The 15,132-nt window shown below is 40.0% G+C and overlaps 1 protein-coding gene across 1 annotated transcript in view; it reads right to left on the minus strand.

Moving 5' to 3' along the window:
- LOC137268884 (high affinity cationic amino acid transporter 1-like) overlaps positions 1-14,452 on the minus strand; it is a 50,876-nt gene extending 36,424 nt beyond the window's left edge. The window contains exon 1 of the mRNA XM_067803472.1: positions 14,287-14,452. The gene's annotated coding sequence lies outside the window, so the exon portion shown is untranslated. The remainder of the gene's footprint in view (positions 1-14,286) is intronic.
- Positions 14,453-15,132: the final 680 nt, after the last annotated feature.

The following is a 15,132-nucleotide window of genomic DNA, read 5'->3' on the forward strand; positions in this document are numbered from 1 at the left end:
TCTTATGTTTTTAATTGTGACATGGTGTGTTTTATTGCCTTTTGTAGACAAGTATTTACTAAAAGCTTACTTTTCTCATCGATATATGGCTTGAAATATTGACGATGCGATGTTAAATTATATACATTTACCCACTTGTTACAAATAATATAGAACTTCTTATTAATTCAAAATGACTGTCATAATTTGGAATGTTTTCAAAATGTACATGAAAGAAGACATATTGCTCTCTAACGTCACCCTGACATAATGCAACCACATGCTTCCAGACAGAGTGTTGGTTTATCATCTTAATTTATTGCAATGTCCAATGTCAACATATATTGCATGTCCGTTGTTAACAATGTCAGCATATATCAGGAGACAATGCCTGCATGAAGGTGTGACTTAGGATGTATGCATTTCTATAAGGTGTGCATACACTAGACGGATCACAACTGTTTACAGACAGCGGCCCTGTAGTTGGAGCATCGTTAAATACAGCATAAAACAACAAACAAACAAAAAGGACATTTCCACTTTTCCAGTAGGATTGCAACATTTGTCGTAGCGTGTCTATTAGTGTAATTTAGGGTTGCCTTTTTAAACAAAATATACGTTCGTTAGGAACAAACCCTGCTGTATTCCCCATTAGCTAATGACACTGCCACAAGCATGACAGACTGCTAAGTTATTAGTGTATATGGACTGGGTTATCGTGGTTGGTGTATATACTACAAAGATACGCCTGTGTAAGTATGTATGCCGCTGTATGTGTCCTCAAATCAGACAGGTTGCTTGGTGAACACATAATCCGAATAGTCATCACAAAGAGCTCTGGATGGGTGATCAGACTCACTGACACGAATGATATATATCATCGTATCCCAACTGCTTAGATTGATACTGATCACTGGATTATCTGATCCAGACTCGATTATTTACAGCCCAAGGTCATATAGCAGAACTATTGCTGAGTGCGTCGTTGAACGATAAAGAAAACAAACAAGCAAACAGACAAATTAACAACCAGCTCAAATTACCCACTATCGTTCCTTTGAAAAACAGAATGAAAGAAAGGCCATATGGAACTTCATGCACGGCACGAAAACCACATCTAGTGCTTGTTTGTCTCAAAACGGTTAGTAATGAAGTCTTATTGATAGATACAACGACAAAGACCACAGGGCTCCCATAGCTGATAACTGATCATGGGGATAACTGATAATTGAAAATGACTCTTCCAAAGAAAAGTAGAAGGTCTTAGATATTTACTCGCCCGAACAAATTGATTTGTGCAGCCAATATGCAAATGAAGAAGATGCATTTTTACATCTGTCTACCATACTTGAAATGTGTGGACTCACACGAACGCAAGAGGACAAGGTAGGTATGCTTTATCAGAAAGTATCAGTAAACATTAGAGCATTTTTTAACGAACGTACAATCTGTCCCGATGTTCATTAAACTGCAGCAGTAACAAAATACCACAAGGCAGGTTCATCCTCAGGCGTTGAGATCCAGACGGTCTGATTTGAGTCCGTCTGTGATATGTGTGATACCGACTGAGAACCGTTATAGGAGATGATTATCGCCACTGTGATACCTTACAGCACATACGTGTCGTATCAAATATTTATTGCCACCAATAAACTGTAGAAGGAATAATCAATTAATTCAGTTGTCCCCAGGGTAGTACGATTTTCTTGTAATTACTTCCTCTGGACTACAAGCCATGTTTGAGGCAGTGCGTGCCTAGTGTTGAATTATCACAGCTTCACATTGTTTATGTCGATGAGGACGTGAAAGAATGATTTCCTATGCAGTACAGATAGATCAATTTCCTGAAGACCATCTGTTCTGGAAGAAGAAGCGGTGTTTCCTTTCTGTCAAATTAATGTCAGATTATACGGACACAGTGTTTCGGACACTTACAAAGAAAAATGCCAGGAATACGACAAAGAAATTGTTATTGAAATAATATTTTTCTTGTTTCTTAAAAATATCATTGGAATAGGTCAATGTAGAAACGTGAAATGACAATTACAACATGGAAGAAAGAACGTCAAGTATGTATATAGCAAAAGATAGTTGTTTCATTTGGGATTTCCACAGTGTGATACCTTCACTGGTGAGAAGTAGTCAGTGTGTAAGCTATTTTTATCGTCAGGTCACCACGCACTGGTACACAATTTGCAATTGTTTAGACTAGTACTTGATGAAAGATTTTCGCAAACATCCTGGCCATTGATGGCGTCGCATCAGCTTTTAAAGGTGTCACGTCATGTGTCCGGCAGTGGCGTTTAGTCACACATGCATGGCATTCCGGAATAGCAGGAAGCTTGTCCTTTCACAGACATTACAGTTCCGTTGGACGTCGGTCAGTGAGTTCAGTAAACACACTGCATCTCGACTGCTCAACACAAAGGACACAGTGTAATAGTCAACCGCATACAGTAGCTCTCGGCCGGGGGACATGATGATTGAGAGCTTTAGAAATACTCAAAGAAAACTGAACTTAAAAATGCATCCTTTTAAATCATTAGTACAGGTGTTCAGTTCCATAAAATCAATCAAATTCACTTGATAATCACTGATTATTCTGAATAAAGCGTCTATATACATGCGAAAGACATAAATACGATTCATGATTCAGTCACTTTCAATGGTTCAGTTTTCAATGATGCTCCAGTATGTACATTGCCAGTGTTCCAGGAACCAGTTCAGGAAATGCCTTCATAGTGTCTTAAAATGACACGGTGATGTGATTTCTATCGTATTATGCTCCTAAGCATTTGTGTTGGAACTTTCAGTTCCTTTTAATACTGAAGACGTTAAATGAACAAAGACAATCAATCATCGTGACTCATCGCTTCAGAGGTTTGCTCTGAAAGTAATCAGTTTGTTGACGCCATATCTCGTTCAGAGCGTTCATCTGACGGCTTTTAGGGAACATATCCGACATGTCACATACCAGAGAGCAGAATCCCTCAATCGCATAAAAACACAATTTCCCACATACTTAGATACAAGGAGAAATATTGATTGCGAGAATAATGAACGTTCTGTCAAATGAAACAATACTGAACTGTAATATTCACACACAAAAACAATAATAAGACACATGAACGATCAGAAGTACCTGCAAGAAAACAGTTAATGGGAGATTCATGAATAATCTTGAAAGCTCTCAACCTCAAGATGTCGCGTTTGCTAACATGTTAAAAGGTTTCCAAACTTAGGGCCGTTTCATCTTGTAAGTGCTTTCATGGCTTAAAATAAACCCTCGCCGACAACATCTTTTTTCTCCGCTGTGTTCTGTTGCACGTTTGCCAGACCGTGTCGTGCCCATAGCCAAATTGTTCTCCCACATATTAAAAAATGATTTTAATGAAACATTGCCATGGATTACAGCTTTTGTCGTCATGATGGTGCACTTGAAGCTTTATTTTCTGTCTCCTTTAGGTTATTAAGGATCAAGTGAATGCAACACTTGTCCTCGTTGTCTATGCACTCATCTTGCTGAAAGTAATTGACTAAGGTATTTATAATGAATGATTAAAGAACTATTCGTCAGCGGGACGTCCTTGAGTATCTGAATAAAGGTAACAAAAAAATTGCTAAAAACAAAGCCTATCGTTACGATACCAAGGATATCTTAAGAACGTGCTTGTGGATCGCTATGAAATTGTGTGGATGTGCGTATTCTGCTGCACCGACTGAATCAGTCAAAACCACACCCAAAGACTAATCACGTATTTCTCATTGGTGCTTCAAATTTGAAAATGTATCCCACATGTCCAACAGACGATTTTAGAGAGCTCTGTTGAGACCTTAAATGTTGTTATCCGGGGCCCCTTTCCTCGAAAGGACCATAGCCCAAGGATATCTTAAATTTGGTCATATCGTCTTGGATATGTGTCCTACCTTATGGTCGAAAAGTATCCAAACGCTAGGCTATCCTAACATATGATATGAGACCGCTGAGGATAAATACTAGAAGAGGTTTGGACTTCTAATAAATCCTAGACGAACACAACATGACGTCGTATTTGTTTGTTCATGCTATGTTTCGGGGTAAGAATGTCGATAGGAAGAATGCAGAAAGTGTAGAAAGATAGGATCACTTCGTGATTACGTCTTATCCTAAAGGCACGAAGACACTATTCCTGACTAAACTATTTAGGGAGTAGCTTAGCTACACTTTCATGGACAGGAATCCTGGCCAAGAAACATCACCTAGAACACTAGACCCAGCGAGCTAAAACTGTACAAATATGCAATCTGAAATGGAATAATTATTCAAAAGAATGTTGCCATGTACCATCTGTGAAAGTAAATAAGTGCAAAAAGCAAGATGTTGTTCATTAGCCTTGTACGATTACAATGTTAAAAGGACAGAAAATGAAAACCAAGTCTTAAGGAGAGACTGACATGCACATTATCACCAACCGTTATAGAAAGACCCGCCATAAAATGTCTCCATGGTATAAAACATTAGCTTCAAGTAACCCATTGTCACTAGACATACATGTACGGTGAGATGTCGTTAAACCTGGTGAGTGTTACTACTGGACCGAACAAATAATCTGGTCTTTCTGTATTCTGATACTCTAATGACCAAGGGCTGTTCCATAGGCAAGCAGACATTGCTGCTGGCTTAGTGTGCGTTACCAGTAAGTTTTATCGAGGCAAATCATTCAGCGTTCTTTGATAGACCTATGCAGGCTGTGGTGTCACAGATAGTATTGGGTGAAGGACAAGAGGGTACGTAATCATGAGTGAGTGAGTGAGTGGGATGGCGAGTTGGAGTGCTTGCGAGTATCGTATCCTTTGACGCTTTCAGCAATATCCTTACAATACCAAGGCGGGGAAAAAATGGCTATGTGTTATGCCATATGAGACCGCTGTAACATCTAGGTTAGATTGGGTATGTGCAAAGACAAAAAGTGAAACACCAAGGTAAAACCATTCCGCATGTGTTAAGGAATGTTTGGTTTACAAAGTTAATGCTTTGTTGTTTTGCAATTGAATGAGACCTTTTTCAGTGTACAACTTTGCTATATCCATGTAAAGGGATTACTCTTTACATGTTTTTGAGTCAGCCAAAGAACGACGAATGCTTAGTGGCAGGATTACCGAGTCAGGTCGAATGTTGCATGATCCCCAACAATAAATCACATTGAGCCTCGTGACCTGCACAGTGGCGGACACCGCGACACGTTCCGCCCTGTAGGATTCGCTCAGTGCGGTGAGGATGACGTCATGCGATTAACAGATGTGAACCAGCACTGGAATCACTGAAATCAAATATCTATCTTCACATCAAAATATATCACACACTCTATCGACATAAGCAGGTGAGCGAGTGAGAAAGATGTCGCGCTGCTTTTAGTAATATTCCAAAAATATCACGGCGGCAACTATCCAAAATGAGTTTCACCCACTGTACCATAGACATGTAAATAATAAGAAGAAGAAATTATGCATTTATATAGCGCTATGTGAGTTGGGGCGAACGCTATTACCTCAAAGCGACTCTAGAGTGAGTGAGTGAAACTGTTGTGTACACAAATATTAATCTACTTCAGCCAGCTAATGTGTTTTCATTGTATACTTGAATAGATGAGATCATCAACAGACTCATAAGGGAAGACGGGTAGACCAGAAATAGACGCGGGGGATGCTAAATCCCCTTTTTGATAAAACCACACCAACATTTTTCGATATGCACTTTCAAGTGTGCTGCAATCTGGATATGTAACTGATATCATTCTACATTCACCTAATGCTTTCTATATAAAAAATATACCACAACGACAGGCCGCAAGGCAAAATCCCAGGTCGCTGTTTGTGCTGGTCCAGCATATTGTTGAAAACTGAAATCCAAGACAAGCATACTTTCAGGTAGGTAAATAATTTATAGCCCTGTCCTCATTACTCAACAGCTAAAGATGACTAGAAACAGGAAGCCATGAATAAAGGACACGCACAAAAGTGTGCGTGCCAAAGCCAGGGATTGCAGGTACATCGGTAAGAAGATACACATGCGGGATTGATTCCAGCAGTCGGTGTATGGACACAACCATTCTCCACATGGCTCAATCCACCTTCTTCCAATAACATTTGGCTATTATTTTGCATCCCGACGTTCTCTATTTCCAGAGCCACAGCAAACTGCTGCGCGTGATGAGTTCCCGTTTGCATGAATTCCACATTAAATTGATTTGCCAAATGGTGAAACAAGCGCTTCTATTTGCATGTGCACAGCGACTGAAGGTAAACCTACAGAACACCAGACACACGCAGCTGCTTCGGGGGATGTGCACAGGCGTCAGCAGGGAAACAGATGTCTACTTGAACAGGAATTTAATTTGGCGCATCCCGTCAATAAAGGTGCTGCTGGAAGTTAAGCTGCACGGCAATGGAAAGAATGTTCAAACACCGGAAGAGCAGACAACTGGCCATTCTGATTGCAACTTACTTTGATTGCCCACGCAACATCAATACCACATGCAAAAAGAACAAAGGATTGTCCCCCTTGATTGTTACTGTCTTTTGAGGAATGGGATAGGAGCCAGGAACGATCGATACGACTAGAAGAACGTCCACACCAAACGCTGTCTGCTAGACTAAATGAAATCACTTTGAACAGAGAGGGCACTAAGTCACCCTCGTAAAATGTGGCAGGGTTTTACTGGTACGATCAGTATTTTATGTGCCCCCGTTTTATTCAAATGTGTGTTTGTCGGTTAAATCTTGGGTGACAGGTGTCTTTCAGAGACAGGATTCGGTTTTACAACATGACGTCGTGAACAAACCCACTGTAGAGTGTGTTTCACATCTAGCTGTCTTCAAAGGAGTATTAACACAACAACGATGAAATGCAAAGGATTTGGTTACTGTGATGTCCTTTTAAAAATTAACTTAAATACTTAAGTAAGGTACGTTATTATTCGAAAACTGTGAAATAATTTTACCAGTGGAGAAAGTTTCGAATGAATAGGCAATAAATACGTGGAATATATGTATATGGTAGTGTCAGTAGTTTCAGTTAGTTGCGTGAAACCGGCTTATGGGAAACAAAGATCATAGATCGTATGAACTCATCGTGGTCTTCTGACTATGACGCTTCTTGAAATGAGCATTGTTCTCCAACCACAAGTGAGAAAAACTATAGTTGTGGATGTCAACTTCTTTTTTGCGAATAGTGAATGAAGGAGCAAGCATACCCTCCGAAACGTCGTGTTATACACATAAAAGAAGCTGACATGCACATGCCCTTCAGACGGAAGAACAAGAGATTAAAATCAGTTTTGGACTAGATATCGTTATCTTTTGTAAAGACGAATTTAATGTTCATATGCATATAGAAGAATTAATGCATTATTTGTTTAGTAATTAAGAATCTCGGTTATCTTAACCTTCTGTGCCTGACTATAATGGCGACGAGGTCATGGATCCTCCATGTTAATGATCCAGTGATCATTCGAGGTGGGTTGACTCTGTTTATCGCTCTGTTTATCGCTCTGTTCATGATCAGCTGTCTTCGTGTGGTTCTGGATAACCATAATAAATAAATGCCACGCCACTTCATGACTGAAATAACATCCAACGTGGCGTTACACATATTAGTTAAAAATTACGAAAGTATATTCAGTTCATGTTATACATGCAACACACAAGAGTATTTTCAGATAATGTGAATCGGTTGAACGGACTCACATTATGGAGTATTTATTCATGTGAAATGTCATGACGTCAATGTGTATCCAAATGAATACAATTAAAAGTATTATCATAATGTCAGCAGGAAAGAATTCTAATTCTCATTCATTCGGAACATCTCCGACCAACCGTATGAACCCCCATGACAGAATAGGAGGTTACATGAATGGATCATGAGTTGTATCTACATTGGTAAATGTTAATACATATAAATTTGCAATGGTTATTTGAGCTTCCACATGCTCTTGTTAACCTGTAAGGAAGTTGCGTAGGTGCTCACTTTTCCTCTGTCGGTATAAAATCAGAAATCTTTTAAAAGGCTTCGGCAGCAACTTTGGTCAGAGACAAAATTTCTGCCGTGATCAATTTGGGTTTGACGCAGGCTCTACTGCTATGTAATCACATCCAGTTAGTGTTATTTCATCGATGGTCAAAGGTATTGGCATTTGGCCCTTGAATTCTCTCCTTATAGACGCAGTAACGATTACGGTCCTTGCTTTTGGCCTTCGACATGCTTTTGTAGCCTTGAAACAAATTTGCGGGAAGATTTTCTCGCATTTCTGGCGATCGTTATTTAAAACTGATAGAAAAACGTACATCCAAGTCTTAATATCTTAAAACTCAATTTATCCAAAAGTTAATGTTACGTCAAAGCATAAGATTTATATGAAAGGGCATGCAATACGTCCGATCTAACTTCAAATGTGATAATAATTCACCATTTCTGATGAAGTAAACATACGCAGTCTGGATTGAACAGTTTGTATCATACCTCAGGATAAGTAAATATACACGGATAATACATGGTTGTTGTATTGTTCTATTTGACAACGTAAAATGCAATTTCCGATGTGTCTTATTATTTATCTTGAATCAGGGGATAGATTGTATTTATGTTATGATCTATTTCCTCATATATATGCATGGTATTTTCTGTGTAGCTTTTAGTTCGATCAATATAGATCTAACCCTGAAGCCATCATGTTGCTTGTTATTTACGCTAAGCAGAATACAGCGAACTCAATGAACTTCACGATTAGTCGTGTTCTGTTTATGAGCCGTCATTTATTTGATCAAACTATGAATATTTTTCCGATAAAACTTCATTATTTACATCAGTCTGGAATAACGCGGTCACAGGATCATGTGTGTATGGAGGCCCGACCTGGACAAATATTCCGGCGTATACTAGAATTGGGATGAGATGTATGGAGGCCCGAACTGGGCAAAAAACAGCAGCGTGTAGAGGCATGGGGATGAGGTGTGTGTGGAGACCCGAACTGGGCAAAACTATTATTGTGTATATAACGGGGACATTTTTTAGTAAACATCACTTCCATTACATGGTTTGACACTCCGAATATTGATACGATCTAGTTCAAGTCAGTAAATGGAGGTTTACTGCAGATTATATGATTCATTAATATATGCGGACATTTATGAAATAATAATGATAAGATATAAGATAACAGACATAAGTATCAACGTATCTGTAAATGCTTACTTACAGCAGGCGAACAATAATACTGGCAAGCAAAGATAAGTTGGGCACCGACCTGACAATTGACTCTTATTAGCATATACGAGTGCCCCCCCCCCCCCTCCCCCCCACTGGCGCTTGCCATGGTGAGAAGGGGCTCCACGGACCAAGATCGAACCGCGACCATAAGCTTTTGGCGTGTCCTAGGCACTCGGCAACACCTGGGGTAACTTAGACATCCGCGCCTCTCGTTTGTGTGTCCGATATGGAGGTAAACCTGACAAGGGTTTTGCCTGATGACTACTTTCTGATTCGTAGAACTACTTTCTGATTCGTAGAACACGTGCTATTTAGTGCAGCATGGTGTTGTTTTGTCGGTGTAGCCTGCCGTGGAGTCACCTCACAGATGTCGTCCTCATCTTGTCGGCTTTGCAATAAGGCAAACGTCTTTTATGGAACGCTTATGGTCACTGGCATTGGCGCTGAACCAGAAGAGGAGCAAGGTGATAGTCCATTTTGGAGAAATAAGTCTCAGCAAACTTACATATCACCCTGCCCTGCCCTGCCCTGCCCTGCCCTGCCCTGCCCTGCCCTGCCCTGCCCTGCCCTGCCCTGCCCTGCCCTGCCCTGCCCTGCCCTGCCCTGCCCTGCCTGCCTTGTATGGCCTTACAGATTGCATTTCCTGGTATGACCTTTCCTCATAAGGCCTTTCTTGGTATGTCTATGTATGGTATGCCTCATATGTTCTTGTATGGCATGGTATTGTTTGATATGGCCTTGTATGTCATCTTCATGATAGTATAGACTATATTTCAATATTGTAATTCCTAACAGAATGCATCAACGATATCGCTTTGTTCCTTCTACTATTGTGTACGTTTGCATAACACAACCCTTACTCGTTTCATTTGAAACATCGCACTCAGTAACAGGAACAGAGAGGCCACAATCAGAATTAACATCAGACAATAGTCCAACCTGAGGACATTAATGCATGATGCATGATGTCAGATGACGTTCTCCCATGCATACGTATGTAGGTAAGTCCCATGCATATTTACAACTGGTTGACACGCAAAGTCCCATGAGAGCGTTAAACATTGTAATCAAATGGAATGTATCCAGTGACTACAACAAATGAGCGCCTGCCCTGACAAAACGGTTGTATATATAATGCATTATTCTGAAACATCTATGAAAAGCATGATATCAGTTCGTCGACTTGCTTTCTCTCGTGTGAGTAGGGTGTTTCTGATGTCATGTTGAGTACATTAGGTAGACGTCTTCACGTTCCGCTTTATTAAATAGGACACAATGCAACGTGACTTGATGACACCTGTTCGGACAGAACAAGCAGCTTCGGTTGGAACAATTCGAGATATATACATTTTTACATCTTCGATGTCTCTGTAACATACAATCCATTGGAATACCGGTCACCATCACGGTCACTATGAGAGAGCAATATAATTATTATTATACTATATTATTTTATCAGTATTGATATTGCGCTATAGTGCATCCCGACTTGCATGCTTCATTGTTTTTTCCCTCTCAGTTAATCACAGCGGCACAACATATTACCAATCTCAACTCCCTGGGGACCATCCCTGGAACACTATCATGATTAATGCCACCAGAAATATTATTCAAAGGTTCTATTTTTGTTCCAAAGTTGGGAACAAAACTAGGATGGTGTGTTCACACTCTATGACCTGTTAGCGTTGCCTGAATGGAAACGTGAGTCGCTATAACGGGTAATTCTGTTGGAGGTGTATAACTACAAAGAAGCATAGTAGTTTACACAGTAACAAAGGTGCTTTCTCACCAACCATGAAATTATCACCTTCACAAACTACTGCTGCTTTACTTGGCGCATCCAGAATCACCATGAACGTAACAAAGACCCACCTAAAAGGCCCACAGTGTTCGATATAAGGCCTCGTGAACGTGTCACAAAACTAACTTTGGGTTTCGTGAGAAGCAATATTCCGAAAGCGTCAGCCTTCCGGGTTTGCATTTTAAAACCTTTGAGATACAATCGACCATGCTCCTTTAAGCAAGATTTCAAAGACCTTTGCGTATAAGTTTTTGGATGAGAGGCTACAGCATTCACGGCATGAGTGAAGCTTTCAAAAAGGTTTGTGGTAGAGAAGCGGATGAAAATTCAAACTTCAAGGCATCGGTGGCAAAATGATATCCGATGAAATTCCCCTTCTTTGACCTTCACCATGCGCACCCGAACATTTTCAGATGAACAAAGCAACATTTGCATCTCCTTGAGACGGGTGCTGCCATCGGAGAAAGACACACTCACACCTGGTACTTTCATTATTTTTACAATGATTCATAAACACATGCATGATATAATGGAATTATACAATCGATTCGGTCTTCCTTTAGCAAAGACGTTTTATCGATTGGGCAAGGGGTTTTGGGGTTTGTACTTGTCTTCTGAAGGAAGGCTATGTTAAACAATGGGAAATATGACTCTGAAAGCAACGTCTGTTTCCATCGCTGCCCACATATCAAACTGGATTCAGTTATAGAGCATGCAGGACACAGATGAAAAACTAGGGCCTATCCACGAACGCTGTACAACCGCTGCTTCAGATTGTCTTGCGGTAGTTGCACGGCCGACAACTTGTAACCCCATCCGGGTAACACATACCAAATAACCCTATCTTTGCACCATGTTAAAGCAATATTTGCCTTAAACGAACATGGTAGCGTGTCTATATTTGGCGTCTGCATATTGGTTTAAGTGCTATGTATCAATACAAAGCATCCAGCGAGCTTCGCATTAATCATACCCGATGTCGATGTTAAAAACATAATCATACGTAATCGAGTCATATGCTTGGCAGTTGTGTAACGTATGATGTTTTTGCAAACGACATTCCCATCAGTACGTCATCTTACACTGATCTTAAACAGCCTCATAATTCCTTTAATATGAGTAAGAGAAGGAGAAATATAGATCAGGTTCTGTAATGCGCTGTTTGTCGATATTGTTCGGCGGAAAACTTAAGAGTTAGCAATTTCAGAGTAAAAAGCGATCAATTGTGAACGAGTTCAACCCAGAGATGACATCTAGGTTGTTTTGTGTATAGATCCTCTCGTAGAAATTCGCAAAGCTTATAATTATGTAGGGCACACCTATCAGCTGATCATCATGGCGTAATTGTCCCTCCAGATTCCAGGAAAATCCGTTATATTATAGATGCGGTATAACAGATCCTATTCAGTACTGTTGTCGATATTCACGTTAAATTGAGGATGAAGAAGATAGCATTTCCGTTATTCTTCCCGACACGAGTAGGTTTCGAATTCTGATCGGAGCAGAAATATGCCATGTCCTCGGTATTCATTTGTAGCGAACTGCCGACATCAATACCTAAAACATGTTCTTTGAACACGACGAAGCAACAAGCACAGTTGAACGTTTCAAACTGTTTTGATGGTGCTCTTTACCAAATCGTTATTTTTTATGAAATTTACTCCATCGAGTTGAGTGTTTGTTGAATCCTAAATGACAATCAATTATTAAACTATTGCGTTTTTTCACGACATAGACGATAAAGAAGGTCCTTGTTCAAGGACAATCATAGAGGCGAATTTTGTGATTTCAATTTGCAGCATCAAAAATGGAAATTACTTATATTGTAAACATGACATTGCGTGTAAATTCCTTGAAATATAATTTGTCATTTAGTGGAGAAACTCCAACCACATTTCAGTGAATTAATCATACTGAGTCCTGATCACTCTGAAGTCCAGGAACGACAGAAACGTGGTAAGGACAATTGTATCTGAATTGTATCTATTTAACCTTCCAATAACGTAATTACCGAGTTTATAAGCATTCCTTATGACAACAGAACAATATATAAACTATTATGTTGATGAAACATTGTCGATAATGGATATAATTATCCCAAGTTTCGCAATCACTTCGGCAAATGTTTCATCAATAGTTCTTGTGAGCAATCGATGAGCTGTTATGAAACCCTGAAACGGTTAGACCGTGTACAACTATGCACAGAGTTGAAACATGTCAACAGTCGTGTAGTCCAAACACAGCTGTTTTGAAAAATACTTCCTGTACCTGTATTTTGGAGATGCCCTGTTTTAATTAGCGGTTCTTTCATAACGTGTTAAAATTACATATTGATATGGTAGGCATCATGACAAAGCACTAATGTACCCGTTGTCAACCCCCTGTACTGACGCTATCACTAAAACACAGGAAATAACACGCCTTCATGAAGCCACGTGTTGGTATTTTCCAACATGGTATGACAGAATAAAACAATAAATAAAACATCAATTTCTGTTTCCCCGCGTTTATTTGATAGCATTTCTGCCACTTGTAATGATCTGTTACCAAAGGTGAAACAATGACAGCTTTTAAAGTCTAATGAAACCCAGAACCATTCGATCCACTGCATACATTTGCTGAAGGAGGTGACTAAAGTTCAATCACGTCTCGTGATGACTATGGTTTTACAACATACTGTCTGCAACAGTCCACCTTTTCATCAAATGCCTTCAGGATATCATTTACGTTGAAGGTAGGTCTTGAGCGGAATATCGTGATAATGGCTGATGGATACTAATTCACTGATGTAGAAACATCTTGATCAAGTCCTATTTATATTGATTTTGGATTATGAAGCAAAGCCAAGACAAGCCACGGCCTTAGCTTCGTTTATATAGGTAGACCATTGCTGATCGGAGAGTGCGATCGGATCACGACATTGACGGTCACGCTTTTCTCTTGGGCAAGACTGTAAGCTGAACAAAGGTTTCCTTTTCGTAAAATGAAACATGAACTTATTGTTGATATCATAGCAGTTAGATTAATCGTGTGCCTGTTATTTACCTCAGTATCACTTTGGAAATGTTAACGCGCCCGCGCACACACACACAGACAGACAGACACATACAGACAGACACATTCATTGTGTCAGAGACACTGCAGGATTTGAATGACATTTTGACATCACACACATAATTCAGGCACATTCTCGCTCTGTTTTCTATAGCTTAATAAACTTAACTACCTCTTGCTTGTTAATACAAATACGCCCACTTACTTGAAAGATGGGAATCCGTGTAGTGTAAGTATAACCACTGCGTAAATCCCTCACTATGTCCATTGCCACCGACTTCCCGCTACTGCAGGACAACTCATAAGTGACGTGCCACTTGCCGAGGTCGGGCATTTATAGGTATGCCTCAATCTGACGTGACTAAGTGAGTGGCAGCGAAAGAAGGGTACTGTGAACGTAGCGCCAAGCAGACCGTCCAATGATCGCTAGCTTGTCGGAGATCGATACTCAAACGCGGGATAAGGTCTAGGGCAATATTACAGTTCAGTTAAGGATGGTGGTAGGACAGAGTTGTATACCGTTCCAACTTGTAAGGTTAGACTGCTTTCAAAGTTGGTCACGGGATGGAAGATGGTTCCATTCGATGATCTGGTTCTTCTGGAATACACGTGGCATTCCAGAAGATGTGATACTCGCCGTTTTGGTATATTCTTAAAAGACAATGTAGACAAGGAACATCAAATACCATGCCCTGGTGCCAAAGGCACTATTTTGAGCATTTTACACCAACTCAATTAAATGGCTCGTGAAAGAAACAAGACTGGAGCTGAAACAAATTAGGTTCTGATATTGCCAGTCTTGATCGAAAAGAAGTTGATGGCTGTGTTTTCGCATATTTGAAGAATATTACTTCTACTTGTTCTAGGCATACCCAAACAGCTACTACTGCTATCCTGGCTACTACCGCCGCTGCTGCTACTACTACTTCTAGTACCACTACTACTACTAGCACCCTGTCTCCCTACACAACAAATACTACTCATATTACTATCGCTACTACTTCTACTTCTACAACTACTACAGATACTACAAGAACTTCTTCTTTTTCTT

This window comes from Haliotis asinina, chromosome 16, assembly GCF_037392515.1.
Source record: "Haliotis asinina isolate JCU_RB_2024 chromosome 16, JCU_Hal_asi_v2, whole genome shotgun sequence".
NCBI lineage: Eukaryota > Metazoa > Mollusca > Gastropoda > Lepetellida > Haliotidae > Haliotis > Haliotis asinina.